Source organism: Camelus ferus, chromosome 3 (assembly GCF_009834535.1).
Source record: "Camelus ferus isolate YT-003-E chromosome 3, BCGSAC_Cfer_1.0, whole genome shotgun sequence".
NCBI classification, from domain to species: domain Eukaryota; kingdom Metazoa; phylum Chordata; class Mammalia; order Artiodactyla; family Camelidae; genus Camelus; species Camelus ferus.
Genome location: NC_045698.1, coordinates 91,559,665 through 91,583,700, shown reverse-complemented (window position 1 = coordinate 91,583,700; position 24,036 = coordinate 91,559,665). Strand labels below are relative to the sequence as shown.

The window sequence follows — 24,036 nt, the reverse complement described above, 5'->3', positions numbered from 1 at the left end:
AATAAGTGGGAAAAGAAAAAAACACATGACTATACAAAGCTGCATGCTTTAATAGGTCTATGTCTTTGTTTATAACAAATGAGAGCAAGTAACTCTGCAAGTATGTTTGGTTAATGTAAAACTTTAGCAAGAGATAGGAATATATTTCCTGAATTTGAAAATGAAGAGAAATTGTTAATGTAGAAATTGCTGGATGAGTGTTTCAATTATAGGAAAAGTGTTTATCAAATAGAAATTAAAGAGATTATAAATGCCCTAGAAATGGAGATATGGAAAATCAAGTGAAATGCCTTCAGATATTTTGAATTTTTACCTGGAGAAAAGTTATTTTTTATGAATACATCAGATTTACAGAAAGCAGCCTCTTAAATAGTCTAATGATTTAACTCCTGTGTAAATTTCATCTGAAGTAGTTTTAAAGCACCATACAACAGCAATAATTGGTAATATAAAATCAGCATTGTGTTTGGAGCCTCTAAAACTGATTCACGAATTTTTCTTAGTGCAATCTTACCCAATTTGGAATTGGTCTAGGGAATTTTATTCTAAACAATACCAGTCACAATGGCATCGTACAAAAGTTTCAGTAAATTGAAATTAAATTTTATTCAATTTAAAATGACAAGATTGCACTTTGTCAAGAGAAGTAAACTTTGAAATTTTTATTGGTGAGTTTGCTTCCATTAAAACCGGGAAAATAAACGTAGTAATTTTTTTGGTAAAAATAAAATAAACTTAATGTGAATTTCAAAATACCAATCTTTTCAATTTTGCAATAATTTTAACTAATTTACTATTTGGGGGACATTAACTATTAAAAAATACACAAAAACATGTACATGAGGGGCACACAAGTCCTTCTGGCTCAGGTTCTAACATGGCTTGGCATGGCCCATTCTTGTTTCCAAACTTGGCATCTGAACTCTAACATTAGAGATGCCAGATTTAACAAATAAAAATACAAGATACCCAGTTAAACTTTAATTTCAGATGAACAACGAATAATTTTGCATGAGCTATACTAAAACTTTATCCGAAATTCAAATTTAACTAGGCATCCTGTATATTATCTCGCCACCTTAAACATCATTATCTTACATAGTTGAGATATCTGCCTGCCTGCTTCTGGGTCCACCAACGCCGTCTCGTCATCCAGACCGCTGGTTATACATTGATGCCCGTGGGGGGTGGGGTGTCACACGGGCAGTCACGAGGCTTCATGTCACGTTGAGCGGCCTGTAGGCACGTCCCATCCTTACCAGGTCAGGGAAACCCCGAGTCCTCATCCTGTGGAGGGACAGCAGCTGGGGAAGGCAGAAAGCACCCTCCCGCCCAGCTGCCTCTGCTCTAGCCACAGTGGCCTCAGGCCTTTGTGCTTCCTAGTCCCTCTGCCTGGAATACGCAGGTAGTCAGAGTTTCTGCCTTCATTCCCTTGGGACTGACATAGTACCACGTTCTCAGACACCACATCAGATGGGCCCTTCAAGACTACCGTGGAGGATCTGCGTCCTCATTCCTCCCCTTCTGCTTCTTTTTCTTCATAGCGCACACCGCCACTTGTTAAAGACATCTATTTGTGCATCAACTTATGATCTGTCTCCCCCAGTTAGGAAAAGAAGCTCCTCGAGGGAAGTTTTATTTTCCCACTGCTCTATCCCCAGCGCCTGAAATGGTATTACACCACACACTGCTTCGCCCTCAGGAGTCACGGAAGTGAAGCCTTCGGGAGGGACCTAAGTACCCGGATGGGGGCCTTGTGGGATTTCCGGCAAGAGGTGGGGCCTGTGGGCGGTCTTGGGAAGGGGCGGGACCTGTGGTCGCCTGAGGGAAGGGCGCGCGACTAGAGGTCTCTGGAAAGGCTGTGGGCCTGTGGCGCAATTCCCCAGTTCCCAGAGGTGAGGCGGTGAGAGCTGGTGCTGGGCCCTCGCGGATGCGGCGGTGTCTGTGGCTGCTCTGGTTTAGGGTTTCTGGCTGGCCCCACCGTTCAGGCCTGTCCGGAGCAGGCCCTGAGGACCGGCTTGGTCCTGCGTGGGGCCTCTGGAGGGCTTACGCACAGGGTGGGCGGAGTGCAGGACGTGCCCTGGGGGAGGGCTTGGAAATGTCTAGTGCTGTCTGGGACGTTGCCAAGGCTGAGGCGATTTTGAAGTTTTTTTTGATGAGGTTTATTAAACTTTGGTTTAGATTCTTATTTCTAAACGCTGGGAAAATAAATTTTTTGTGAAGCGTTTGGTTAAGGGAAATAATCGGTAGCAAAGAGCCATGGGTATTTGGCAAACCCAAAGTTTTGTGTTTTAAAGGAACTTTTCGGTGTCTTTCTGAGAAAAAGTGCTTCTATAATGTGAAGGATTACCACGCTCCCAGGAGACCTCTCTTCCTTGATATCACTGTCTTCTCTGAAGTCACCTCCTCCTTGCCCTTACTTTGTGAATCTGCAGCCACTAAGCCCTGCTCAAGTTATAGCCAAAACCCCTAATGGGCTCCCAGTTGTCATCTCGTCTGCCGTCTTGATTTCACTGGCAAGCAGCTTAAAACTATGTGCTGTATTTACTGTTTATTTTTTGACATAGTAAATCTACCACAACTAATTTCCTGAAAACCTTGAAGTGTTCAGGGTCCTCCTAGTGGCCAAACTCAGTAGACGCTTTTGACTTTTTTTCCTTTCAGTGAGGGAAAGATCTCTTCACGATTCCTGATTCTCCTTTTTTCCCAGCCTCCCTTGCTCGCACTTTTCAATGGCCCAGATTTCTCCTATGTATGTCTCCGGGTCCCTGTTTCCTTTTCACAATACTGCACACTGTAGGAGGAAGGATTTTATTTACTCTCATTGCTGTACCAACCATTTGTATGCTTATAATTTATTAAACTGCAGTCAGATCTTTCTCCTGAGTTCTCTTGTAGACCCTTATAGCCAACTTCCTCGTGAATATTTCTACCCGGACTTCGCACATAAATTTAGAATAGCTGTCACGGATTATTCAATGAATGATCATAAATAGGGCCGGAGGTCGGAAAAAAAATGCAGTTACACTGACTATTAATCTGTGGAGTGACAGCCCCTCTTAAGAATCTTATGAAGTCAAGGACTTTTTCCCTAAAAAGGTGCACACTAATTTCTGCATATAGTTTCAGAACTTCCTAGACCTGCTGCAGTTTGAAAACTCAGATCTTAGATTAGAGCTTCCTAAAGCTGATGATAAAATGAAAAATATATTTTCATATATACATCAGATTTAGAGCTTTACCGTGAGAATACATTGTATTCCATTCTCCATTGACTAGTAACGCGAATTAACCCATCAAACTTATTTATAGAAACTTGGTCTTTGGAAGTAGAATCGAGAATGGAAAGTTAGGAGCACAAGGAAGAGAGTTTGATTAACTGTGTAGATTGTGTATATCACAGTTCAAATTGGATCTACCTTAATCTGGTCAGAGATCAGGGTCTTCTGCAGACTTTCCGGAAAATACTTGCTAGTGAGAGTGTAGCCTTCTCCCCTGAGGACTTGAGTACAGGTCTGAGGCCTGGTGCTTGGTAAGAGCCCTGAGTGTGGAGGCAAGAATGATAGAGATGCAAGAGATTTCAGGTTTGTTGTTGTTTTAGCCGAATCTTCCTTCTTTGATGATTTGTAGGGTCAGTGATCAGTGATTTTATTAGTTCCAGAATTATTCCCTTGATTGTCAGTGAGTGCTACTTTGAAATTGACCCCTCTCTCGCCTGAATTAAATCTGTCTCATTTCTCTTGTTCTTGTGCCAATAGGCCAATAGGCTCCTAAATATATATATATATTTTAATAGAGATAAGAACTAAGGAAACATTGGCCACTGTTTTTAAAAAACCCTTCTCTTGGCTTCCATGAGAAGCCAAACCGATTGTATTCTTATTTTTCTTGTATCCCCTTGACTAAAACTTCTTAACTCTCCCTGGCCCTTTTTTCTCAGTCCTCAGTTATGGCTCGGTTTCTTTGTACCCATTTTAATTTCCCAGAAGGGTCATAATTTCCAAATATTGCCTATGTATTGAAAACTCTTCAGTCTTTAATTCTAACCACTTTCCACCTAGCAGCTCCAGCATTGCTTAAATGGCACACAAGTTCTTCCATCTGAATACATCCAAACTAGGTTCATTATACTTCATTTAAGTGGTTCCTGTTTCTGTTTTACGTGTCTTTGTGCATGGCAAAAATAACTGATCATTTCTCGTAGCTACAGACTCATGTGTGATCCCAGATTCCATCTTCTCTCTCCACTGCTGTTAATAACTAATCATGTGAAATTTCTTTCTAACATTCATTGCTTTGTTCTCTTTTCACTGTGCCAGGAAATTAGTGATTTGTTTCCATTTTGTTTTTAGTATTTTCAGCAACTTGGAAGTTTAGGTATGTACTTCCCATTTTACTTATTAGAAAATAGGCTTACTTTTTAGATTATTAACTACATAAAGAACGTGTATGTACATGTTACTGCTAAACAATCAGGCAAAACCGAAATAGAGCAAAATGTTACAATGCCTCCTCTCCCCATTTTCCTTCTTTCTCTAGAGCAGTGGTTTTCAACTGGACAGTATTTGCCTCACAGGGAATATTTGGCAAAATTTGGAGATAATTTCGATTGTCATGACTGAGAGGATACTATTGGCATCTAGAGAATAGAGACTAGGGATGCTTCTAAATATCTCCAGTATGTGACCCCTACAATAAAGAATTATTGGGTCCCGAATGTCAGTAGTGCCAAGGTTGAGAAACAGTGTTCTAGAGGTAATCACTGTATATTTATCTATAACTGCATTGTCCAAGCTATAGACACTAGCCACATGAGGCTGTTTAAATTGAAAGTAATTCAAATTAAATTAAAAATTCAGTTCCTCAGTTGTATTAACTACATTTTAAGTGTTCAATAGCCACATGTGGCTACTGAATTGAGTAGTAGATTATAGAACATTTCCATTATTGCAGTAACAGTTTTATTTTTTTTGTATTGAACAATGCCTCAGGTATATATCATGCAAATAAATTATACTTTACATAAACTGAATCATATTAAACATGTTGTATAGTTTACTCTGTTAATAGTATGTCTCTAAGATTTTTCTGTTCTTAACATGTACAGTATACAACTAGAAATTTAAATGTAATGGTCTTGTGAGATAATTCAATTTTATAATTTAGCAATATACTTTAATTTTACCTTTTTAAAAGTTTATGTTCATGAACTCATACAATATGTATTCTGTTTTTCTGGTTTAATTTAGTCAGTGTTATGTTTTTAAGATTTATCCATGTTATTTTTGTGTACCTGTAGCTCATTCCTTTTAAGTATTCTGTGGTATTCCTTTGAATTGAAACTATGGTAATAGTTTCTTTATGCATTCTACTGTTGATGGACATTTGAGTTTCTTCCACTTTGGCTATATAATGAACTCTGATGTGAATATTCTTGTTCTTGTTTCCTGTACACATATTTCTGTTCAGTTGATGGGAATGGAATTACTGGGTCATTGAAATTTATTAGATTATGCCACTTTCTCAAAACAGTTGTATTTTCACTTCACCAGCCGTGTGTGAGTTCCCATTGTACTGCAGTCCATACCAATATTTTCCATTTGTCAGAATCTTGAATTTCAGACTTCCTGGTGGTGTGTACTTGTATCTTGTAGTTTTATTTTGCATTTCTCTGATTATGAATGAAACTGAACACCTTATGTATATTTATTGGCCGTATGGATATCTTTTATGAGTTCTTTTTGAGTCTCTAGTCCATTTTTCTGTTGAGTTGTTCTCCTTAATCATTTGTTGGAATACTTTGTATAGTCTTCATGCAAGCCTTTTACTGGTAGTATATGTTGCAGAAATATGCTTTAGTGATTTGCCTTTTCTCTCTCTCAATTGTAATTTTTTGTTTCTTAGAAATATCAAGGTTTCATTCTAAGATCATTCAGCAACAGTAAAATAATTCTGAGAGCCTGCTTTTACTTTAAGTGGGTTTAGTTCCTCAATTCCAAAGTTTATAATCACTTTAATATGATCTGAAAAAAAAGAAAAATAGTTCTATAAATCATGATGTTTATAAAAATTAATTCTTTCACATTGTAATCCAGTTTTGGAGATAGCCACCAGTAAATTGTTAACAAATGTCTATACTTGGACATATCACTTAAATATTTAGAGCATTGGGTTTTTCCAAACAGTAAGAAAGTCCTTGTCTTATCTACCTTGCAGAGTTTATCGGATGCTGTATCAATGCTAGCTAATACTAACTTAGAATATGGTTATTCACTTTTTAAGTTCTTCACATCCTGGTGACACAATAAGATACCTGACCCACATCATTTACTGTGTGACCTAGGGCAAGTTAACTTAGTGACTGTGCATTAGTTTCTTTAGCTATAAAAATGGTCTAATACGTCAATTCCATAACTTCATTGTTACAGATGATAACCTATTGCTTAGACAGAATAATTGAAAGGATTTATAAAAAAAAGGACTAAGCAGATGATTTAGTTTTCCTAATTCATCAAGTCAAGGGGAGAGTTATAAGGACTATATGTTCTGGGTAAAATTACAGCATCACCTCAAAGAGACAGCCACTTACCCCTTGGTTAAATATTCTTCCTGAAGTATTTCTTGGAGATCGGGGTGGGTGGGGATGTAGTCATGAGCCTGACCTCAGGTTACTAATAGGGAAATGAGTGGTCTGCCCATTTATTTCATTGAAATAAGCATACACGGCCTTTAGGGAAGACTTCCATTGTCCTTCAGGTAATATAAGTCTTTAAACTTCATTCTTTTTCAGAATTTCTCAAAAATTTTCAAAAATTTGGCTGTTCTAGTGTGCAGTGTGAAATAAACTGGAGTCACTTATGACAAGGTTTTTTTCTTTTTAATGGAGCAGGGAGGTGATGAAGGAGGTAAACCTTACATACATCCTCACCAGGTGGAACCATGATCTTTTGAACTGGGCCAAATTACAAACATTCCAAGGATTCTGCAAGAACACCTGCAACTTGTTACAGTAATGAACTTTTAATTCCTTCTAATGATAGCCTTAACACTCAGTCATATTTAGCCTAATAGAATAACTTCTGCTTCCACCTTCAATTAAAATTCTTCGTAATGCAAACTTCCATTCTCTGCCTTTAAAAGTCCCTGACTTTCACTCTCCAGCTGGACACAGGGTTGCTACACAAATCTGTGTACCCCAAATTGCAATTCTTTGATCCCAAGTAAGTGCTTTTTGCTTGATTATTGCCTCTTAGGTTTATTTGGGTTGACACTGGGTCCCTTGCATTTCCATATGAATTTTGGAGTTAGTTTGTCAGTTTCTTCAAGAACACCAGCTGAGATTTTGATAGGGATTGTATTGAATCTGAATCAATTTGGGGAGTATTGCCAACTTAATATTAATTCTTCCAGTCCAAAGCATAGAATGTTTTTTTCATATATTTAGAGTTTTAAAAATTTCAGCAGTTTTGTGGTTTTCAATGTATAAGCCTTATGATTTTGTTAAATTTCTTTCTATGTAGTGTATTCTCTTTTTTTTGAAAGGTAGAAGCTCAAAACATTTTTTAAAAAAATTTTTTAAAGTTTATTCTAGGAAGAGCAACTCATCAAGAGATAAAATTGTTTTAAAATTTACATATATGTACTGTTCATTGTTTCTAAGAGCAGTTTAGAACTTTAGCTTTTTAAACTTACATAGTTATCAAGAGAATAAAGGCAACAACAAAATAAGAATAAACAGAATGCAGTAATCAATCATAAAGGACAGTCAAATGTTTTTACACATATTCAAGAAATCAGTCATCAAAGTTATAACTAATGTCATTCATTTGTGTCTTTTTTAGATTCCACATATTAGTGATATCATATGGCATTTTTCTTCTCCTTCTGGCTTGCTTCACTTAGAATGAAAGTCTCCGTGTCCATCCATGTTGCTGCAAATGGCATTATTTTATTCTTTTTAATGGCTGAGTAGTATTCCATTGTGTATATATACCACATCTTTATCCTGTCATCTGTTGATGGACATTTGGGTTGTTCCCATGTCTTGGCTACTGTAAATAGTGCTGCTATGAATATTGGGGTGCATGTGTCTTTTTGAATTATTTTTTTCCACATATATGCCCAGGAGTGGGATTGCTGTATCATATGATAAGTCTATTTTTAGTTTTTTAAGGAGCCTCCATATTGTCCTCCATAGTGGTGGCACCAACTTACATTCCGACCAACAGTGCTGGAGGGTTCCTTTTTCTTCACACCCTCACCAGAATTTATCGTTGGTAGACTCTTTAATGATGGCCATTCTGGCTGGTGTGAGGTGATATCTCATTGTGAGAAGGAAGCCCCATAAAAAGACCCGCAGGACCCCTAGGCAGGGCCGCTCCTCTCCTCTTAGCACCGTCCGGTTCCCTGGCCCAGAGGCTCTGTCTCACTTTTTGCCTCTAAAGTGGCTAACTTATACCTAGGATTCTATTGGTTCCCTGAGCTCACTTCTGATTGGTTATTTCCTTCACTCCTGACTGGTTATTACTCTTACTTCTGATTGGTTATTACTCTCACTTCTGATTGGTTCACTTCCCTAACTTCTGATTGGTCCATTTGTAATACTTCATTTACATGGAGCTCACTCCTGGTTGGTCTGTTCCTACAAAGCTTGTTCCTGGTTGGTCAACTTCCGTTGTACTTTATTTGCATATGGTGTTGCAAAGTGTAAAACTGGCAGCCTATAAAAGGCCTGTGTAAACCTAAAGACGGGGTCCAGAGCTTGAAGTGTTAACGCCTCCGGGCACAGTGGCGTAATAAACCTGAGTTCTCCAACTCTCCAAGTGCTGCTTGGTCTCTCGCCTGGATCCAGGTTGCTGTCACAACTGAGCTGTAACACTGAGCTGTAACACATTTTTCCGCAACAATTGTAGTTTTGATTTGATTTTCTCTAACAGTTAGTGAGGTTGAGCATCTTTTCCTGTGCTTGTTGGCCATCTGTCTGTCTTCTGATGAGAGATGTCTGTTTAGGTCTTCTGCCCATTTTTGATTGGGTTGCTTGTTTTTTTGATATTAAGGTGTATGAGCTGTTTGTATATTTTGGAAATTAGTCCCTTGTCATTTACATCGTTTGCAAATATTTTCTCCCATTCTGTAGGTTGTCTTTTCGTTTGGTTGATGGTATCCTTAGCTGTGCAAAGGCTTTTAAGTTTCATTAGATCCCATTTGTTTACCTTTGCTTTTATTTCCATTACTCTAGGAAAAAAATAATGCTGTGATTTATGTCTAAGAGTGCCTTTCTGCCTATGTTTTCCTCTAGGAGTTTTATAGTCTCTGGTCTTACATTTAATTATTTAATCCATTTTGTGTTTAGTTTTTTATATGATGTTAGAGAATGTTCTAATTTCAGTCTTTTACAGATAGCTGTCCAGTTTTTCCAGCACCACTTATTGGAGAGACTGTCTTTTCTCCACTGTATATTCTTGCCTCCTTTATCATAGATTAATTGACCATAAGTATGTGGGTTTATTTATGAACTTGCTATCCTGTTCCGTCGATCTATGTGTCTAATTTTGTGCCAGTACCATACTGTTTTGATTACTGTAGCATTATAGTATAGTCTGAAGTCAGAGTGCATGATTCCCCCAGCTCCATTCTTCTTCTTTTTTTTTTTTTTAACTTTTTTTTATTGAGTTATAATCATTTTACAATGTTGTGTTAAATTCCAGTGAAGAGCACAATTCCATTCTTCTTCTTCAAGATTGTTTTGGCTATTTGGGGTCTTTTGTATTTCCATACAAATTTTAACATTTTTTCTTACAGCTATGTGAAAAATGTCTTTGGTAATTTGATAGGGATTGCGTTGAATCTGTATATTGCCTTGGGTAGTATGGCCATTTTAACAATATTGATTCTTCCAATCCAAGAAGTCTTTCCATTTGTCTGTGTCATCTTCAATTTATTTCATCAGTGTCTTACAGTTTTTGGAGTACAGGTCTTTTACCTCCTTGGGTAGGTTTATTACTAGATATTTTATTCTTTTTGGTGTGATGGTAAATGGTATTGTTTCCTTAATTTCTTTAACCTGTTATTTCATTGTTAGTGTATAGAAATGCAGGTGATTTCTGTATATTAATTTTGTATTCTGCAACTTTACCAAATTCATTGATGAGTTCTAGTAGTTTTCTGATTGCCTCTTTCGTGTTTTCTATGTATAGTGTCATGTAGTCTGCAAACAGTGATAGTTTTACTTCTTTCTTTCCAATTTGGAGTCTTTTTATTTCTTTTTTTTTTTTTTTTTTTTTCTCTGATTGCTATGGCTAGGACTTCCAAAACTATGTTGGACTTTCAAAACTATGTTGAATTAAAATGGCAAGAGTAAGCATCCTTGTCTTGTTCTTGATATTAGAGAAAATGCTTTCAGCTTTTCCTCATTAAGTATGATGTTAGCTGTGGGTTTGTCATATATGTCCTTTATTATGTTGAGGTATATTCTGTCTTTGCTCATTTTCTGGAGAGTTTTTTTTTATCATAAACAGATGTTGAATTTTATCAATAGATTTTTCTGCATATTTTGAGATGATTATATTGTTTTTATACTTCAATTTGTTAACATGGCATATCACATTGATTGATTTGCAGATATTGATATATCCTTGCATCCCTGGGATAATTGCCACTTGATCATGGTATATGATCCTTTTAATGCATTGTTGGAGTTGGTTTGCTAGTATTTTGTTGAGGATTTTTGCATCTATATTCGTAAGTGATATTGGCCTGTAATTTTCTTTTTTTGTGATATCTTTGCTTTTGGTTTCAGGGTGATGATGGCCTTGTAGAGTGAGTTCAGAAGTCTTCCTTCCTCTGCAATTTTTGGGAATAGTTTCAGGAGGATGGATGTGAACTCGTCTCTAAATGTTTGGTAGAATTCAGCTGTGAAGCCATCTAGTTCTGGACTTTTGTTTGTTGGGAGTTTTCAAAATGCTGATTCAATTTCAGTACTGGTAATTGGTCTATTCATATTGTCTATTTCTTCCTTATTCAGTCTTGGCAAATTTTACCTTTGTAAGAAATTGTCCATTTCTTCTACGTTGTCCTTTTTGTTGGTGTATAGTTGCTCATAGTAGCCTCTTATCTTTTGTATTTCTCTGATGTCAATGTGACCTCCTTTTTCATTTCTGATTTTATTAATTTGGTCTCTCTCCCTTTTTTCTTTGATGAGTCTGACTAAAGGCTTATCAATTTTATCTTTTCAGGGAATCAGATTTTAGTTTCATCAATCTTTTATATTTTTTAGTCTCTATTTCATTTATTTCTGGTCTAATCTTTATGATTTCTTTTCTTCTCCTAACTTTGGGTTTTGTTTGTTCTTCTTTCTCTGACTGCTTTAGGTGTAAGGTAGGTTGTTTACTTGAGATTTTTCTTATTTCCTGAGGTAGGCTTGCATCACTATAAACTTCCCTCTGAGAACTACTTTTGCTGTGTCCCGGAGGTTTTGGATTATTGTGTTTTTATTTTCATTTGTGTCAATGTATTTTTTTATTTCCTCTTTGATTTCTTGAGTGATCCATTGGTTATTTAGTAGCATATTGTTTAGCCTCCACGTGTTTGCAGTTTTTGCAATTTTTTGTCTTGTAATTGATTTCTAACCAGTATAGCATTGTGGTCAGAAAAGATGCTTGGTATGATCTCAGTTTTCTTAAATTTACTGAGGCTAGCTTTGTGGGCCAGCTTGTGGTCAATTCTGGAGAATGTTCCATGTGCTCTTGAGAAGAATGTGTATTCTGTTATTTTTGGATGGAATGCTCAATAGATAATAAGTCCATCTGGTCTAATGTGTTATTTAGGGCCTGTATTTCCTTATTGATTTTCTGACTGGATGATCTGCCCATTGATGTAAGTAGGGTGTTATGGTCCCCTACTATTCTGTTATTGTCAGTTTCTCTTATGTCTGTTAACAATTGCCTTAAATAATTAGGTGCTCCTGTGTTGGGTGCATATATATTTATGATTGTTATATCCTCTTCTTGGATTGATCCCTTAAGCATTATGTCATGTCCTTCTTTGTCTCTTGTAACATTCTTTATTTTAAAATTCATTTTGTCCAATATAAGTATTGCTGCTCCAGCATTCCTTTGGTTTCCGTTTGCATGGAATATCATTTTCCATCCCCTGACTTTCAACCTGCCTGTGTTTCTAGCTCTGAAGTAGGTCTCTTGTAGGCAGCATATATATGTATGGGTCATGTTTTTGTATCCATTCAACCAGTCTATGTCTTTTGGTTGGAATGTTTAATCCATTTACATTTAAAGTAATTATTGATATGTATGTTCTTATCATTTTGTTAATTGTTTTGGATTTGCTTTTATAGGCCTTTTTTTTTTTTTTTCTCTCTTCCTTCTTTTTGTTCTCTTTTCTTGTGGCTTGATGACTAGAGAAGGTCCTTTAACATTTGTTGTAAAGCTGGTTTGGTGGTGCTGAATTCTTTTAGCATTTGTTTCTCTGTGAAGCTTTTGATTTCTCCATCAAATCTAAATGAGAGTCGTGCTGGATAGAGTATCTTAAGCTTTTCCCTTTCACACTTTAAATATATCTTGCCACTCCCTCTGAGCTGTAGAGTTTCTGCTGAAAAATCAGCTGATAACCTTGTAGGAGTCCTGTTGTATGTTATTTGTTGCTTTTCTCTTGCTGATTTTAATATTTTATTCTTATCCTTAATTTTTGTCAATTTGATGACTGTGTTCATTGGTGTGTTCCTCTTTGGGTTGATCCTATGTGGAACTCTCTGCACTTCCTGGACTTGGGTGACTGTTTCCTTTCCCAAGTTGGGTAAGTTTTCAGTGATTATCTCTCTGAAGATTTTCTCAGGTCCTTTCTGTCTCTCTTCTCTTTCTGGGACCCCTGTAATGCAAATATTAGAGCACTTCATGTTGTCCCAGAGTTCTCTTAGACTATCCTCATTACTTTTCATTCATTTTCCTTTTTTCTGTTCTGCAATAGTGATTTCCATTAATCTGTCTTCTAGCTTACTGATCCATTTTCTGTTTCATTTAGTCTATTCTTGTTTTCTTCTAGTTTGTTATTCATTTCAGAAATTTTATTTCAACTTTAGGTATTGTTTATATTTTGCAACTCTACTAAAATTTTGCTCTGTGCATCTATACTTCTCTTGAGTTTTCTAAATATCTTCACCATCATTACTCTGAACTGTCTCAGATAAATTGCCTATCTCCTCATCACTTATTTCTTCTGGGATTTTATCTTGTGCCTTGGCCTGGAAGATATTTTCTGTCACCTCATATTGTCTATCTTTCTGTTTGTATTTTTAGGTAGGTTAGTTATGTTTCTCGACCTTGGAGAAGTGGCCCTCTGTGGGAGACATCCTTTGTGTCCCAGCAGCACACTTCTCTCGTCACCCAAGGGCCAGGGTCCAGCCAGTCCCAGTGTAGAGTCTGGCCTGTGTTTGTGGATTCCTTCCACAGGCTTCGGGATTGTTGTTTTCTTATTTCTGCTATCTGCCCCCTGGTGGATGAGGCTGAACGGGAGGCTTATGCAGGTTTCCTGGAAGGAGGAGTTGGTGCCTGCCCACTGCTGGATGAAGCTTGATCCTGGACCTCTGGTGGGTAGGGCTGTGTCTAGAGCCCTTTGTGGCTTAGGAAGACTGATGATGAGTGTGGTGGTGTTCCCACCCTGTATGTTGTTTGGCCTGAGGCTTCCTTACAGGCTGTTGGGTGGGTCTAGGTCTTGGTGCTAATGATCCAATCAAGATGTCAGTCTCCAGGAAAGCTCATATAGATGAACAGTCCTGGAATGTCCACCACCAGCTTTTATGTCCCCTGGGTGAGCCACAGCTGTCCCCCACATCCCAGGAGACCTTCCAAAACCAGCAGGCAGGCCTGGCCCAGGTTCCTATGAAATCACTGCCTCTGCAACTTGAACCTGGAGCATGTGAGTTTCTGTGTATGCTTCCCAAGAGAATGAGGTCTCTTTTTCCCCTAGTCATGTGGGGCTCCTGGAGCTAAGCCCTGCTGGCCTTCAAAACCAGATGTCTTGGGGTCTCCTCCACCTCCCAATGCTGGAAACTCAGGCTGGGGAGCCTGATGTGGAGCTTAGAACCCTCACTTCTATGGGAGGGCCTCTGCGACTTAACTATTCTTCAGCTTGTGGGTTGCCCACCTGCGGGGTATGCGGCTCGATTATATCGTGAGCACGCTCCTCCTACCTTCCTACTGTGATTCCCTCTTTATGTTTCTAGTTGAAAAAGACCTTTTTTCTAGGTTCCAGTCTTTTTTTCAATGGTTGTTTGGCAGTCAGTTGTGGTTTTGTTGTAGTTGAGAGGAGAGGCAAGCTCATGGTCCTACCACTCTACCAGCTTGAATGGAGGGATATAATCTTTATATACAGCAGAAGTTCTTACTTGTCAGTATTTTATTTGGACATTTTCTCTTTTCTATAGAATAGATAATATCTATTGGTATACCTCCAACCTCAATGATTCTGCCTCTGTCATCTCCATTTTCATATTAAGTCCATCTAGTGACGTTTTAAACTCAGACATTATATTTTTCAATTCAAAAATTTTCAATAGATTCTTTATTCCTATTATTATTAACTACCTCTTTTCTGAGATTTCTCTTATTATTAATTGTATTATTTTTCTTTACATTCTTGCATGTGGTTATAATAACTGCTTTAAAATCTTTGCTAATTCCAACATCTGTTTTATCTTTAGGTTGGTTTCATTTGTGTCTTTTCTCTAGAGAATATGTCACATGTTTCTGGTTCTTCATTTGTCAAGTAATTTTTTTATTATTATATAGTGGCTTCTGCAAATATAATAATGTTGGGCCTCTAGATTCTATTATAGTCCTTTGAAGAATGTTGTTCATTGATACAATTGACATGTAACACTGTATTAGTTTTAGATGTACAATATAATGATTTAATAATAAATCATTATTTAGTTAATAATGATTTAATAATAATTAATAATAATAAATTTAGTTAAAATCCATCACTTTAAATAGTTACAATTTTTTTTGAGATGAGAACTTTTAAGATTTATTCTCTTAGCGACTTTCAAGTGTACAATACAGTATTGTTAATTATAATCACTGTGCTGTAGATTACATCCCTAGGACCTGTTTTGCCCACCCTGCCACTCTCCATCTCTGGCAACCACCAATCTGTTCTTTATATCTATGAGTTCAGTTTTTTGTTTTTGTTTTTAAAGTTCACATTTAAGTGAGATCATACAGTGTTTGTCTTTGTCCATCTGACTTATTTCATTTAGCATAATACCCTCTAGGTCCATCCATGTTGTTGCAGAAAGCAAGATTTCCTCTTTTATGGCTGAATAGTATTCAACTGTCAATGGATGTTTAGACCGTTTCTATGTCTTACCTATTGTAAATAATGCAATGAACATGTGTATGCAGATACATTTTCAAGATTGTGATTTCTTTTCCATCAGATAAGTACACAGAAGCATAATTTCAGGATCGTATGATAGTTCTATTTTAACTTTTTGAGGAATCTCCATCCTGTTTTTCTTAGTGGCTGCACCAATTTAGGTTACCACCAACAGTGCACAAGAGTTCCCTTTTCTCCACAACCTTGCCAATACTTGTTATTTCTTGTCTTTTAGACAATAGCCATTGTAACAGATGTGAGGTGGCATTGCATTGTGGTTTTGATTTGCATTTCCCTGATGAGTAATGATTTTGAGTACCTTTTCATGTATCTATTGGCTTTTTTATGTCATATTTAGAAAAATGTCTATTCAGATCCTTTGCTCATTCTTTAATTGGATTGTTTTGTTTTGTTTTTCTTTTGAGATGTATGAGTTCTACGTATAATTTGGATATTGGCCCCTTATCACATATATGATTTCCAAATTATTTTCTCACGTTCCATAGTTTGCCTTTTCATTTTGTTGATAGTTTCTCTTGCTATACAGGAGCTTCTCAGTTTGATATAGACCCACTTTTTTATTTTTTATTTTGTTGCTTTCATTTTTGGTGTCAAGTCCAAAAAATCATTGCCAAGGTCAATGTCAGGGACCTTACCCTCTAGGTTTTCTTCTAGGAATTTTATGGTTTCACGTCTTATGTTCAAGTCTAATCCATTTTGAGTTGACTTTTGTATGTGGTATGAGATAATGGTCTAGTTTCATTCTTTTGCATGTGGCTGTCCAGTTTTTCTAATACCATTTACTGATGAGACTATACCTTCCCCATTTTGTAGTCTTGTCTCCTTTGTTGTAAATTGAACAAATATGCATAGATTTATTTCTGGGCTTTCTCTTCTGTCCCATTGATCTGTATGTCTTTTATGTCAATACCATACTATTTTGATGACTGTTAAGTATGTAATACAGTTTGAAATCGGGATGCATGATACCTTTAGCTGTGTTCTTTTTTCTCAGGATTGTTTTGCCTATTCAGGGTCTTTTGTGGCTCCATGTAAATTTTAGGATTTTTTTGTTCTATTTCTGTGAAAAATGCCTTTGGAGTTTTGATAGGGATTGCATTGAATTGTAGATTGCTTTTGGTGGTATGAACATTTTAACAATATTACTTCCAATCCATTAGCCTGGAATATCTTTCCATTTATTTGTGTCTTCAGTTTCTTTCATCAATATCTTATAGTTTTCAGCATACAGATTTTTCACTTCCTTGGTTAAATTTATTCCTACATGTTTTGTTCTTTTTGTTACAATTGTAAATGGGATTGTTTTCCTAGCTTCGATTTGATTGTTTGTTACTAGTGTATAGAAATGCAACTGATTTTTGTATATTGACTTTGTATCCTGCAACTGCTTAATTTGTTTATCAGTTCTTATTTTTTTGGTGGAGTTCTTAGACTTTTCTATATAAGATAATGGCATCTGCAAATAGAGATAGTTTTACTTCTTCCTTTACAATTTGGATGCCTTTCATTTATTCTTCTTGCCTAATTGCTCTGGCTAGGACTTATGGACATCCTTGTCTTATTCCTGATTACAGAAGAAAAATCTTTCCATTTTTCACCACTGAGTGTCATGTTCATTGTGGATTTGGCATATTTGGCCTTTTTTATGTTGAAGTATATTCCCTGTATACCCACTTACTGAGAGTTTTAAAAATCATGAATGGATGTTGAATTTTGTCAAATGATTTTTCTACATCTATTGAAATGATCATATGACTTTTCCCCTTCATTTTGTTAATATGGTGCATCACATTGATTTTTGAACCATCCTTGCATTCCAAGGATAAATCCCACTTGATCTGTTTGTGTGTGATCTTTTTACTGTATTATAAAACTTGGTTTGCTAATAGTTTGTTAAGGATTTTTGCATCTATGTTCATCAGGGAAATTGGCCTGTATTTTTGTCTGATTTTGCTATCAGTGTAATGCTGGCCTAGTAAAATTAGTTTGCAAGCATTACCTCTTCTTATACTTCTTGGAAGAGTTTAAGAAGGATTGGTATTAGTTTTTCTTACATATGTGGTTGAATTTACCAGTGAAGTCCTGTTGTCCTGGACTTCTTTGTTGGGAGGTTTTAAGTTACTGATTCAGTCTCCTTACTAGTAATTGATCTACTTAGATTTTCTGTTTCTTCGTGATTCATTCTTAGTAGGTTGTATGTTTCTAGGAACTTACCCGTTTCTTCTAGGTTGTCCCAATTTATTGGTGTATAGTTATTCAAAGTAGTTTCTCACAGTCCTTTGTATTTCAGTGGGTATCAGTTGTAACACCTCTTTTTTCATTTCTGATTTTATTTGTCTGAGTCTTCTCTTTTTCTTGGTGAGTCTAGCAAAAAGTTTGTCTATTTTGTTTATCTTTCCAAAAAACCAGGTCAAGTTTTATTGACCTTTTGTATTGTCTTTTTAGTCTCCATTTTATGTGTTTCACCTCTGATCTTTGTCTTTTCTTTCCTTCTTTTGACTTGGGGCTTTATCTGTTCTTTTTTTCCCCTAGTTCCTTGAGGTGTAAAGTGAGGTTGTTTGAGTTCTCTTTTGTTTCTTAATTAGGCATTTATTGCTATGAGCTTTCCTTTTAGAACTGCTTTTACTGCAGTTCTTAAGCTTTGGTATGTTGTATTTTCACTTTTATTTGTCTCAAGACCTTTTTGATTTCTCTTGATTTCTTCTTTGACACATTGGTTGTTCAGTGGCATGTTGTTTAGTCTCCATGTGTTTGTGAATTTTCCAGTTTTCTTCTTATAATTGATGTCTAGTTTCATATTGTGTGATTGGAAAAAGATGCTTGATACGATTTCAATGTTCTTAAATTTATTAAGACTTGTTTTGTGGCCTAACATATGATAAATACTGGAGAATGTTCCATGTATGCTTGAGAAAAATATATATTCTACTGCTTTTGAGTGGAATGTTCTATAAATGTTCTGTTAAGTCCATCTGATCTAATGTGTCATTTAAGTCCAATTTTTTTTTTTATTTTCTGTCTGTATGATATACCTACTGATAGAAGCAGAGTACTGAGTACTCTACTATTATTGTATTGCCATCTATTTCTCCCTTTAAAGCTGTTAACATTTGCTTTATTTATTTGGATACTCCTTTGTTTTGTGTATAAGTATTTACAGATGTTATATCCTCTTATTAGATTGACCCCTTTATCATTGTATAATGACCCTTTTTGTCTCTTTATTACAATTTTTGTCTTTAAGTCTACTTTGTCTGGTATAAGTATAGCCTTCTTAGCTTTCTTTTGGTTTCCATTGCATGGACTGTCTTTCTATATCCCTTCACTTTCGGTCTATGCACATCCTTAAAGTTGAAATAAGTTTGTTGTAGGCAGCATATTGCTGTTTTTTTTTTTTTTTTTTTCTTTTTGGTAGAGATAGAACTTATTGCCATTTTGTTAGTCGTTATAGTAATTATTGATAGATATAGACTTACTGCCATTTTGTTAATCGTTTTCTGACTGGTTTTCAATTCCTTTGCTCTATTCTTATCTTGCTCTTTTTTAATTTGATGATTTTTAAAAATAGTAGTATGTTTAGATTCTTTTCTGTTTATTTTTTGTGTATTTACTGTAGTTTTTTTCTTTGTTACCATGAGGCTTACATAAAGCCCATCTTGTATTTATAACAGTCTATTTTAATTTGTAACAACTTAACTTAGAATGCATTTTAAAGCTGTATATTTTTACTCTCCCTTACCCATTTTTTGTCTTTTTGACGTCACAATTTACATTTTTTTGTCTTGTGTATACATTAACAAATTATTATAGTTATACTTATTTTTACTGCTTCTGTCTTTTAACCTTTACACTAGATCTGTGTGATAGCCCACTACTAATATAACATTGGATTATTTGAATTTAAGTATGTATTTGTCTTTACCAGTGAGATTTTTTATTTTCATGTTTTCTTGTTATTAATTTTCTAAGGTACTAAATGTACCTTTTCATTTCATATTGAAGAATTCCCTTTAACATTTCTTGTAAGGCTGGTCTAGTGGTGATGAGCTTCCTTAGCTTTTGCTTATGTGGATAACTATCTCTTGTTCAATTCTGAAAGACAGCTTTGCTGGGTACAATATTCTTGGTTGTCATTTTTTTTTCCTGTCAGCAGTTGGAATATATTCTGCCACTTCTTCTGACCTGCAAAGTTTCTGCTGAACTTATGGGGGCTTCCTTGTTCATAAGTTATTGTTTTTCTCTTGTTGCTTTTAAGATTCTTTTTAACTTTTGAAAATTTAATTATAATATGTCTTGGCATGGGTCTCTGGATTTATCTTATTATCTTATTGGAACTTTCTGGGCTTCCTGCATCTGGCTATGTGTTTCCTTCCCCAGTATAGGGAAGTTTTCAGCCATTATTTCTTCAAATACGTTTTCTGTCCCTTTCTTTCTCTTTTTCCTCCTGGGACCTTTCATAATGGAAATATTGATCTGCTTGATATTGTCCCATAAGCTATCTTCATTCTGTTTTATTCTCTTTTGTTTTTGTGACTCTGGATAAGTTCCACTGCCCTATATTCAAATTTGCTGATCCTTTCTTCTTCATCTAGTCTGTTCTTGAATCCCTGTATTGAATTTTGTAGTTCAGTTCAGTTTTTGTATTCTTCACCTTTGTGATTTCTGTTTAGTACTTTCTTATGTTATCTGTCTCTTTGTCATAATTCTTATTTTGTTCACGCATTGTTTTCTCTGACTCAGTCAGCATCTGTATGGCCATTATTTTAAAGTCTTTATCAGATAAACCATTTATCTCCATTTTTTAAGGTCTTTTTTGATGTTTTATCTTATTCATTCATTTGGAACATATTCCTCTATTTGTTCATTTTCCTTGAATCTCTGTTTTGGTTTCTATGCATTAGATAAAGAGCCCCCACTTCCAGACTTAAAAGAGTGGTCCTATGTAGGAGATGAACCTTGTCATTAAACCATCCCTTAGCTCTTGGGGGTCTCTCAAACCTTTGCAATTGTTGAAGCTGCCTTATTTGTTCTTGGTCGCTTCTAGTAATTGAGGGCATACCAAGCCCTATTAGTGTCCAAAGGGAAGGATATTAGTCAGCTCCTAGATGCAGGATGAGTGTAATCTGGACGATCTGGCAGCAGCTTTTAAAGTAGGCAAATATACCCTTTTCAAGTGAATTCTGGGAGACGTGTATTTCTCTGCTCCCTCTGTGGCCTGCGGTAATAGCGAGTTAAGAACTGTTTGTTTGCTCCCCTCCTGTTGAAACCGTGAACACAGACCTCACTGTCCACCAAGAGGTGTGCCCTGGACTGCATCACAGAATCTGGAGCACCAGGGCTATGCACAAAGTCCTTCTGGAGAAACCAGTGACCTGGAGCAAGGGAGGAGAGTATGAAGATAGTGTCTGCTACCTCCCTCGTCTCCGGAGAGTATTACAATCAGTTCCTTGATGTGTATTAAGTTAGAATCTGGCCCCTGAGGCTGCAGCTATTAAAATAAGCAAATATATCTCTTTAACCAGACAGACTGCTGGATCCCAGAGGGATTAGATACGATAAGTCCATGTGAGCCCTTTAAGAACAATCTCTTAGTTTGCTGAATAGCCTTGTAGATATCATAGATGTAAGCACTGTTGGCTTTCAAAGCTAGATGTGTTGGGGCCCCATCTCTCAGGTAGACGTCTTAAAAGCAAGATGTGGGGTCCAAACCCATTCCTCCTCAGGGAGATGCTGGGAGTTTTGAGTTGCCTCCTGGTTTTGCATCATCTTGCCAGATTTGGGGTTTATGGCAAGATTGTGTCTCAGCCTCCCTTATGATTATTTTTAAATTAATATTTAGTTGATTTACAATATTATGTTAGTTTCAGGTGTACAACCTAGTGATTCAAAAATTTTATAGATTATACTCCATTTAGAGTTATTATAAAATATTAGCTATATTCTCTGTGCTGTATAATGTATCTTTGTTGCTTATTTATTTTATACATAGTAGTTTGTGCCTCTTAATACTCTACCCCTATTTTGCCCTCCCCCTTTCCTTCTCCCACTAGTCACCACTAGTTTGTTCTCTGTATCTGTGAGTTTGTTCTCTCTTACTGTTTTTGATGTGGGTTTTTTCTTGTTTGCCTGATGTATAGGAGTCACTCAGCCTCTGGATTTCTTTCAGAGAAATTTTTTCTGTATGTAGCTGTAGATTTGATGTGTCCATGGGAGGAGGTAAGTTCAGGATCCCCCTACTTCACCATCTTGGAATAGACAGCTGATTGTTGTTGTTTTTAATAACAGACAGTTAACTTGGTTGGACACAACTGCAAGCTCTGTTTTCTTGTGTAGTTCAGTTCTTTTATTCTTGACTGAGAGCTTGCAGTCTCACTTACATGTGCTCTATTTAGATGTCTGCAAGAGATTCAGGCAGAGCTTATACACAGAATTTGGAAATCCTCTTTCTCTCACATTATTGTGATTTACTCTTCACTTTTTAGCAGCTATGGTTGCCTCAAACTCTGTAATGTGGTGCTTCAGGTTAGAAAAACTTTGGATTTTCTGTCAGAATTGTAGCTGCCCTGTGCTGTGTCAACTGTGGTCATCTAAGGCTAGCAGCCATTTAAGAATATGAAACTACCATGTACCATTCCTGTCTTTTAAAGATTGACTTCCATTCATAATCTGGCTGCTTTTGTTTACTCTGCAGTGCCTTCTAGTAATTATTTTTCATATTTTGTCTAGAGTTTATGGTTATCTGGGTGGGAGTCAGTCTGTTAGGAATGTACTTAGCTATATTAAACAATCTTTTATTGTTAATGAAAATAATTCTGTTTATCTATGTGAATAAGTACTTTGTTCGTATGACTCATGTATTTGGTCTCAGTTTTGACATACTATTTTAGGTTAATTTACTGTATTAATAATTTTATATTTGCCTGTTTTACTAGGATATATCTTAGAATTGGCCCTTTAAGGTCAATTCCTTTCATTTATTTTTCTTTTTTTAAGGATCCACTGAAACCTACACTGCTCTTCTTTGTTAGTCGCTTATATTTATCTCTGATCCTGTTTACTTTTATCTTCATTCTCTTTATTTTACTTTTCTAATTCTTTCCTCTGTGTCTCTTGGTACACTTTGATAATATCTCCATATTTGTTGGACACTTTATAATTTAATCTTCATTTCTGAGATGATTTGATTTTTTCTATAGCTTTTCTGAATATTATTAGTTTCTATATTACATTTTATTTTATTATCTGTATCCATTCTGAGTTTTTCAATTTCTGATTTGTGATATTTTGTATTTGCAATTGCTTATTTAATTACATTCATTTAATGTTACAGTATTTTATTATAATTTTTCCTGTTTCTTGGCTAGGGCTGGATTGTTTTGTTGTATTTTCAGCTCCCAAAAAGTTTTGATTTTTATTTTACGTTTTTCTGTTTATAATAACTTGTATAGAAACTGAGTTCTTTTTATTTTATTGTTCATGTTTATTTTTGTTGTATTTTCCTGGACCATTATTTTTGTTGTAACATTTCCTGTTAAATGTTTCCTCTTCTATTCCTATTGTGAAATGCAGTTTCTTTAATTAATGGTACTTTTTTTTGAGTCTGTTTCCTTTGAATTGTTTCTTAATTTATAATTTTAATAGGCTCCTTACTTTTAATCTCTTCTCTTTGCCGCCAAACCTATAGGGACATTTCATTCTCCAAGAATCCTCTTTCTCTCTAGAAATAGTGCCTTCCCTGTGTTATATAACCTGTGATATAGTATATTTTCTAAGTTCTTATGTTTAAAATATCCAAAAGGCAATGTTCTGATCCACTAAGTTTCAGATTTTTCCACAGTATTTCCCTATGCAATGTAGGACCCTTTCCCTTTGGAAACAAGACCCTAGATGACATTAGATAGTGTTTTACCATCGATAGTGTTTTACCATCAATAGTGTTTCACCAGTATCAAGACCACACTGTACTTTTCACTCTTTCTAGAGCCTCAGATTCTTTGCTTAGATGTCTTTGAATGCTCTGCTGACATCTGGTGTTTATCTTTCCACTTACAAGAAAATAGAAATTTGTAGTATCTCTGTTTCATAGTTATATTATAGTCATGGGTAATGGGTGATTTTGTTTTCTTTGCTTATTGTTGGTTTTCAGGAAGCTGTGTGGAGGGAATTGCATTTAGAAGGATATCTTTATTCTGTGATACCCTCTTACTCTTAAAATAATCAAAGTTACCAACTTGGACATTATTTAGCTGTTTGAATTTCCTTTTCTTTTTAGCCAATGACATATACTAGGGTTGAATGTTAAGAATAGTTGAAAAGGATAGTCTATATTTAAATACATGAATCCACCACTTTTCATTCTTTCTCAATACTCACTTTACTCTTACTAGTTTATCCCACAAGATAATGCCTTCTTCAAAAATAATCAAGGGATAGATGAGGCCAAGTCATGAAATGAAAATGTGTTATCAGTTACAGTGTCCTACTTTACAAACATTTTTATTCAGAGCATCCCATTAAGAGCTGGAAATACCCCATTTTTAAATGCCATACTTTACACTTATCAGAAATATGTTAGATACAGGAAGCCCTACTGTGAGTTAATGAGTTGATCTAGAGGACGCTTCA

At 35.9% G+C, this 24,036-nt stretch overlaps 1 protein-coding gene across 1 annotated transcript in view; it reads left to right on the top strand.

Annotated features, from left to right (window-relative positions):
- Nucleotides 1-1,786: 1,786 nt before the first annotated feature.
- LOC116662702 overlaps nucleotides 1,787-24,036 on the top strand; it is a 94,114-nt gene continuing 71,864 nt past the window's right edge. Inside the window, exon 1 of the mRNA XM_032476675.1 lies at nucleotides 1,787-1,895. The gene's annotated coding sequence lies outside the window, so the exon portion shown is untranslated. The remainder of the gene's footprint in view (nucleotides 1,896-24,036) is intronic.